The sequence below is a fragment of the Montipora foliosa genome, chromosome 13, assembly GCF_036669935.1.
Source record: "Montipora foliosa isolate CH-2021 chromosome 13, ASM3666993v2, whole genome shotgun sequence".
In the NCBI taxonomy this organism is placed as follows: Eukaryota; Metazoa; Cnidaria; class Anthozoa; order Scleractinia; family Acroporidae; genus Montipora; species Montipora foliosa.
This window is the reverse complement of record NC_090881.1, coordinates 15276489-15283988: the sequence shown is the minus strand read 5'-3', so window position 1 is coordinate 15283988 and position 7500 is coordinate 15276489. Positions and strand designations below refer to the sequence as shown.

Below are 7500 nucleotides of genomic sequence, written 5' to 3'. Positions count from 1 at the left end.
CGGCGCGACGCTCTAACCAACTGAGCTATGAAGCCACTGATGTTGGGAGCTGGTCATATGTGGGTTCTAATGGTCCCGTGGTTCATTCAGGTTGCAGTCATAAAAATTAATGGTTTTCCGATATGAAATCAAGTGAAGCTACGATCTTCGCAGTTATGAACCCATTTTTTACAATTGCGTAGAGAAGCCTGAAAAATTCAGGACTTCAACGGGGTTTGAACCCGTGACTTCACGATTCCGGCGCGTCGCTCTAACCAACTGAGCTATGAAGCCACTGATGTTGGGAGCTGGTCATTTCTGGGTTCTAATGGTCCCGTGAGGAATGAATCAATGATGAAATGGTATATGAAGTGAATCATAAATGAACTGCGGATGACCATCTCCCAACATTAGTGGCTTCATAGCTCAGTTGGTTAGAGCGTCGCATAGTTTGTCCAGGCCCCTGTGGTTCCTCGGGAGGAATTTCTTCAATGGCCCTTGCTTCAGTTTCACGGACTCGCATCAGTTTTTCTCTTCTTGTCGCATTTACGTTTTGTTTTTCTTCAATAAACAGAAAATGTCGCGTACCCAGTGCAGCGGACACGGGGTGTTGTGCACTGGAGATCGGGAAGTGTCAACCACAGTATAGAACTCAACAGCACAAGTTGACTCAACAGCGTTTAATTTGAACACCAACTCGTCTGAATTATTGTACACATGCGGTGAAAACTAAAAGGGGAAATTACAATGCACGAGATCAAAAAAGGGGCTAAGACTAATCACAAAAGAAACGAATTGAAAGCAAAACGAAAACTACATATAATAGGCTGAAACTTACGTCTGATCCTGTTTAAAGGGCTAAAGAAACTCCAACGTTACGTAACTCCGAAAGAAATAAAACTACTCTGAAAACTCCAGTGTTGCTCCGTAGATCTCCCAACTTCAACTCCACAAAACTTAAGGGGCGTTCTCTGATAAGGGTACGATTCACGTGTACAATTGTGAAACCGGTTAAAAAACACGGGAATGGCTAGTTACATAATTGATTCAAACTGTGAACAATAGTACATGAAGATAGGGGCGTAAAACTCGATAAATGAAACGGAACAGAAACGTATCTTATCCAAGTCAGAACAAAAGCTTAATTACGTAATCAAGTTCTCTTCGATTCAATGTTCATTGTTCATCACACTCGTCGCCCAAGGATTCTTATCCTTGCTACTCATATTTTCTTGGCTTTTACTGCTAATCTGGATCAGCTGTGTCGGTCAGGAGTAGAACCAGCTCCTTAATCGGTCTAAGGTACGTTTTCCTTTCTCCGGCTCTGACAACGTTTACTTTGACTTTCCTCACTCTGCTGTCATCACTCCTCAGGACTTCCAACACTCGTCCCAGTGGCCAATCGTTACAGTGTTGTGATTCGTCTCGCACGAGAACGATATCTCCTACACAGAGGTCTCGCCGCGTCTCCATCCACTTTTGTCGTGGCTGTAGGTTCTGCAAGTACTCTCTCCTCCACCTGGTCCAAAATTGTTCCGCAAGGAACTGGACTCGTCTCCATCGACGGCGCGCTTAGATATCCGTCCGCATGAACTGACCCGGAGGGGGTCCGGGTGGGCGTGTCTTCATAGTGAGTAACATCGCAGGGGACAGAGGCTGCGGGTCATCTGTGTCGGACGGCAGTGCTGCTATCGGCCTGGCGTTCACAATGGCTACAACTTCGGGCATCAGAGTCACCAGCAATTCGCGTGTAAGCTGACTCTAACCTAACTCAGCGAACATAGCATCCAATACACGGCGAGTTGTATTAATCTGCCTCTCCCACACACCGCCAAAATGTGATGCATGGGGAGGGTTAAACTCCCACTTGCAACCGCACTCCGTTACGAACTTTTCCACTTTCTTCTCATCTAACTCGGATGCCGCTGCGTCAAGCTTCGTCTTAGCTCCAACGAAATTTGTACCCCGGTCGCACCTGAGAAGTTTAGCGTGGCCTCGTAGTGCGAAGAACCTCCTCAATGCACAGATAAAGGCACTGGAGGCCATAGCTTCTAAGATTTGGATGTGGATGGCTCTGCTGCTCAGGCACGTGAACACTAGGCCCCAACGCTTGGCGTTTACTCCTGCTCTTCTAGTCTTACGCGTTTGCACCGCCCAGGGGCCAAAGACATCAAATACTACGTTGGTAAAGTGGGGACAGACTTCAGTTCTATTTAGCGGGAGGTCGGCCATACGCTGTTCTAGGTGTGGTCCTCTCAGCTTCTTACAAAGGACGCCGGCTCCGATGACCTTTGTGACTACGTCAATAACCCAGAAACCTGCTTGTCTAATTGCACCCCCGGTAATCTGTCTCCCTTGGTGGTGTACTTCATGATGATAGTGTTTAGCTATTAGCTGTGAGACATAGTGACACTTCGATAGTATGATCGGGTGCTTCTCATTATACTCCATCCGAGCTCTCCTTAATCTGCCTCCGACGCGGAGGATCCCGTGGCTGTCTAGAAAGGGATCGAGACGGTACAGCTGCGAGCCTTTGAGAGCCTTCTTAGCGCTACTTTGGATTTCTCTCGGTAGCTCAGGCTCTTTTCTGGTGTCACTTAACAACCCGCTGAACGCTTCTCTCTGCGTGGGCTTGATCCCATTCCTCCACTGTCGGGGGTCTGAGTTTGCCTTGTGTATTACGCGCTTCGCTCCTGAGGTTAACTCTTTCTGCTTAAACGTCTCTCCGGTGTTTGAATTCTGTGACAATGACAATTAGGTTAGCCACTGCTCGCTGCAGAGATTTTAATAAAGAGAATTTCTTGAACCTCCCTGCTCCAAGGCCTGGCTCTTCCTCTTCGTGCGTATTTACACTGGCGCTGAGCTAAGTCATTGGTTGGGAGGGTTCTCTCCGGTTTGCGTAGGAATTCCGGGCCTACCAGCCAGTTCGTCTCCATTAGCTTGCTTGAAGGAACTCCGCGCGTTGCTAGGTCTGCCGGGTTTAAATCGGTCTCCACATATCTCCACTGTTCCCAACCGTGAGCATGGTTGTATGCCTCGGTTAGAGCCTGGAGATAATCCTTGGCCATTTTTGGTAATTCATCCAATTCAAGAGCTTTGTTCATGGCTGGGGACGAGACTATTCTTGTCAAAGAGAACCTGGGTCACTAGGACTGAGAGTATGAAGTACTGACGAAACGATCTCTACAGTTCATTTAGTCAATCCAAGTTGAGTTATTGGTGCAATGTTTGTCGAAACTAAATACTCATTCAGTTTTTCAGAATGCACTGAGTGCAACGTGGCTGGCTTTGCGGCTGGCGCCTCCTCGCTTGTACGTGAGACGAGGCTTCCAGTATTTGGACTGAGAAACGTCTCATCATCCCGCCGACTGGTCGATATTTCAAGACTTCTCAGCTTAGTTTCGAGGCCGTTGGATGAAACGTCGCTGTCAGTCGGTGGCGCAGTTGAAGGGCCTGTTTCCATGTGCTCCTACAAGATAAAAGATATAAATATGGCACATTGACCAAGCTTGTTCGGTGAAAGGTGGCTGGATATTGGCCTCGGTTTTTTTTTGGATTGTTTATGGACCGAGACGAAGTCTTGCTGGACACGACAGCTAATCTCGAGCGGTTAAGGTGGCTCCTTTCTATGAGCTTGGATGGCCAATCACAGCGCAGGGTTTTATTCACCGTGGCCGCAGAGAGCTAACCATCAGGGATCACCAAGTCAGTTAATGATAAATGATAAATATCAGTTTGTTCCAAATATGTGTTCTTATGATACTAATCTGTGTGGAGTCAAAAGAACCCCTAAAAGGCTAGCCCCCCCCCCCCCCCTTCCTCCTCCCACACTGATGCTCTTTGGGTGTAATCTCGTGCCACGTCTCGCGCTGGAGAGGAACGGGGGACGATCCCAACAAGCGTCTGCGTGGGAGCCTACAAGTAAAACTTACTCTTACAGTTCATCACTCGTTTTCCAGCTCAGTATACTCTTAAAAAAACCGTTGTCATTTTCTGCTCTAATATCTTAAGAAGAACTATGACAAGAAACATTTCCCCTTGAACTCCATCACCTTATTATGAGAGTTCCATCTTCATCATCATCATTATCATCATCATCATCAATCATCATTATCATCATATTTATTTAAAACCACGGAAAAATACATAAGGCTAACACTACAACGTAGAAGTTAAGAGTCGTTTAATTAATTTAACTTTTCGTTAATATTTATTGGTAAATGTGTCAACTGGTGAACTCTGGCTATGTTTAACTTAGGTGATCCAAGTGCAATAACTGTGTCGCTGTTTGTAAAAATATACTTAGATTGCCTGCTATTCATACGATGACTTCCCCTGGCATTCTTGGATTTAAGGACTGCTAATTCCGCAGGGACTGTGCAAAGGGTTTTTCTTGTCCTCCAGCGGATACCGAAGTCGGCTCTATGGCGTGGACAAATGTTCAGGTCATAATTCCTTTCTTCCGTCTTCCCATATGGAACAGACGGGCATGCTCGTCGGACATTTTGAATTTAACCCCTAAAGGAGACCATCTGGGCGTGGCTCAAGCTTTTGTGAACCCTGAAGGAGACCAACCTGGGCGTGGCTTAAGCAAATTTTGCCCCCCCCCCCCCCGCCCCCCCCGGGCGTTCCGGTTGCTCACTCTAATTTCTGACCGTTTGCCTGTGCTGTGCAACTCGGACTTCCGCATAAGCAATTAAGCCACTTCCTTCAGTCACTTCTAAATTACCCTTTTGATCCATGATGGAAAGAAGACTTACGTTGTATCGCCACACGCCTCCTCTGGCGACGAAGTTATCTCTATTGTTGCTGTTGTTTCCTCGCTGAAAACGGGCATGTTTCAACGTTAATTTGCATTCGAAAATAAAGTCTTCATAAACTAAATTAAACCTACCGTTCCATTGCCAATTCCACGATGGCCAGCAACAAGACCAACCAGGCTGATGACGAGACCTCGTATCATACCACGTGGGGACCTCGTATCAAACCCGCTTATGCCTTGAAAACACGTGTAACACAAGACGACCACTTGGACAGCGTCACAGTCACGCATCACGCATCCTCGATTTACGGGACCTAGGACCGTACTGAAGACCTCGGGCACCTAAGCCTCAAAATATTTCCTTACAATGCTAGGCCAAAGTTGAGATGCAAGCATCATGGATCATGAGGGGATCATGAGGGGAGTTTATTTTTATAGTCAACTCGAATCCAAACTCGATGGTTCGGGATTCCCGAGTGGTTCTGAGGGAAATCAATGGCATTTAGATACGTTTCCTGTAAGATTTTTGCGAGATAATGAACCGTATTAAAATATGTACATCTGTCTGGGGTCGCACTGTGTAACTTGTTTCCAATTTAATTATTCAATCGGAATTTATTTCAGTGGAACTTGCCGCTACATTTTTACACATACACTTTTGATAACCACGGTTTTCTACCGGTAATACATTGCCCGATTTTATCTCTCGACTACTTGCACTTCTGCCAAGCTTTGTTGTTTACCAAATCAAGATATGATGCTATTATTTGCTTCAAGATATTTAACATCAATCAACTTATGGTCTCTTAGGGACTCGTTATACGAACTCAAAGCATTTTAGTGAGGTCTGAAAAACACTAAGGCGGCTTCAGGAAACCTCTTGGGGTTGTAATAACAACAGTGTTGTTTAATTAAGGGGAACATCACCCGACGACAAACTAGACATGACGGCGGACAGCGAATTAAATAAAAACACGCAAGGTTTCTAAACTTCGTCTAAAAACGGTTTTCATGTAGTGGACATTATGTTCCAATGCTAACAGTGAATTGACGGGATTTTAATCAATGTTAGTATTTTATATGAACCATGGCCATTCAAGTTCATTGGTCACATTGGAACCCTAGTTTATGCATATTAATACTGTGTCCATTGCGCCTAATATTGACATCCATTTTCGTTTTCCTCAGAGAGAAATACTGCGAGTTCGAGCATGAAACTTAGCATGGTAAATGTTAAATAATGATATCTTTCGACTGTAAAGTAAAATATTTGAGAAGTGACGTACCAGATGCATTTTTATGCATCCATTTTCGTTTTCCTCGTTTTCCTCAGAGAGAAATACTGCGAGTTCGAGCATGAAACTTAGCATGGTAAATGTTAAATAATGATATCTTTCGACTGTAAAGTAAAATATTTGAGAAGTGACGTACCAGATGCATTTTTATGCTGTTAAACATGACCTCAATTTTAACACGCCTTAGCGGTGTTTTTTAAATAGTTCGCAAAACCACTATAACAACATATCTGAGATAAGTTTGAGATGAACAATAAATTAGAATGATCTTCTATATTTGTGTGAAGTTTGAAGCCAATTGAATATATTTTAAGACTTAAACAGCCCTTCGTCCTCGCACCCCTTTTCGGGCATTTTATTGAACGAAAAACCGCACTTTGACCGCGTTTTCAAATTTTCCCGAATTTCTCGAAAATTAAAATTGGCTGGAACTTTTTAATATGATTTTATTGAAATAAGTCACTAAAGGGTATCGTTGGGCAAAATATGAGCGATTTGCCAAATGTGCCGTTGACCGGTGGTTCTCGATTCTAACAGTCCGCCGTTCTTAAGTATCTATTGACTTTTTGGCATCTCCCCTTTGATAAAACGTAAACCCCTTTTCTGCTGGTATTGTTCCTGATAGACTAAAAATCAGCAACTGAGGTAATTCCTATATTCAAAAAAGAAGACAAAACTACATATAAGTCCACCGACTACAGTGGAATCCCGGTTTCTTGAACCTCCAGGGGAAACGCGAATTTCTTCAAGAAATTGGGAGATCGAGAAATCAAAGGTGGCATCAAATTATGCTTAATTGGCTGGGTATTGTTTGATTATGAGTGAGTAATGAAAGTGAGTGTTTTTCTTGACCTTCATTTACAAACTTAAAATATACTTAAAAAACAAAAATGGAACATAACAGAACACATGTCGTGTAGAGTCTGTATGTAGTACTCACTCAATTTAGCTGAAATAATTTGTAATAACTTGTTGCCTCTTTGCAACCAAGAAACTCTGGTCTGTGATTTGAGAAATGTTCCTGGTACTTTTGCGCAGAATATTGAGGTGTGCATCATCAGCAAAAAAGCTGAATGTGTTAAGCATGCCGATTGCATACAATCACAATCTCATCCTCGTCCATTCTTCTTCTTCCTCTTCATTTACATCTGGTGAGTGGTGAAAGTATACCCTAGTATACCCTCATCAGTTAGGGGATCAGCTTCAAACGTTGCCGCAGCATCATCACATTCCAGAACAATGCCAGCTGTTACATTTTCCGGTGCAAGTTCAGGCGCTCGTTCCCTTAAGTTATTGATTTCTTCTGCCAAGTCTTGAATGGATCATCGTCATCAGAAAGTGCACTTTCTTGGGACTGATGAGAACTAGCTATAGGCTATCGGAGGAGACTAATTAACAGAAGTTAACAATAAATGTAATCTTTGCAGTTGGATATAGGTCAATTGAAGCCTTTAAGTGCTACTG

The 7500-nt window shown here is 43.9% G+C and overlaps 1 protein-coding gene and 1 non-coding gene across 3 annotated transcripts in view; one reads left to right on the top strand and one right to left on the bottom strand.

Annotated features, from left to right (window-relative positions):
* Trnas-gga (transfer RNA serine (anticodon GGA)) overlaps nt 1-35 on the bottom strand; it is a 73-nt gene extending 38 nt beyond the window's left edge. Inside the window, exon 1 of the tRNA in view lies at nt 1-35. This exon is cut by the window's left edge and continues 38 nt beyond it. This is a non-coding gene — a tRNA (tRNA-Ser).
* Nucleotides 1-7500, top strand: part of LOC137982561 (angiopoietin-1 receptor-like) — a 104973-nt gene that overhangs the window by 15034 nt on the left and 82439 nt on the right. The gene's annotated exons all lie outside the window — the stretch shown is intronic.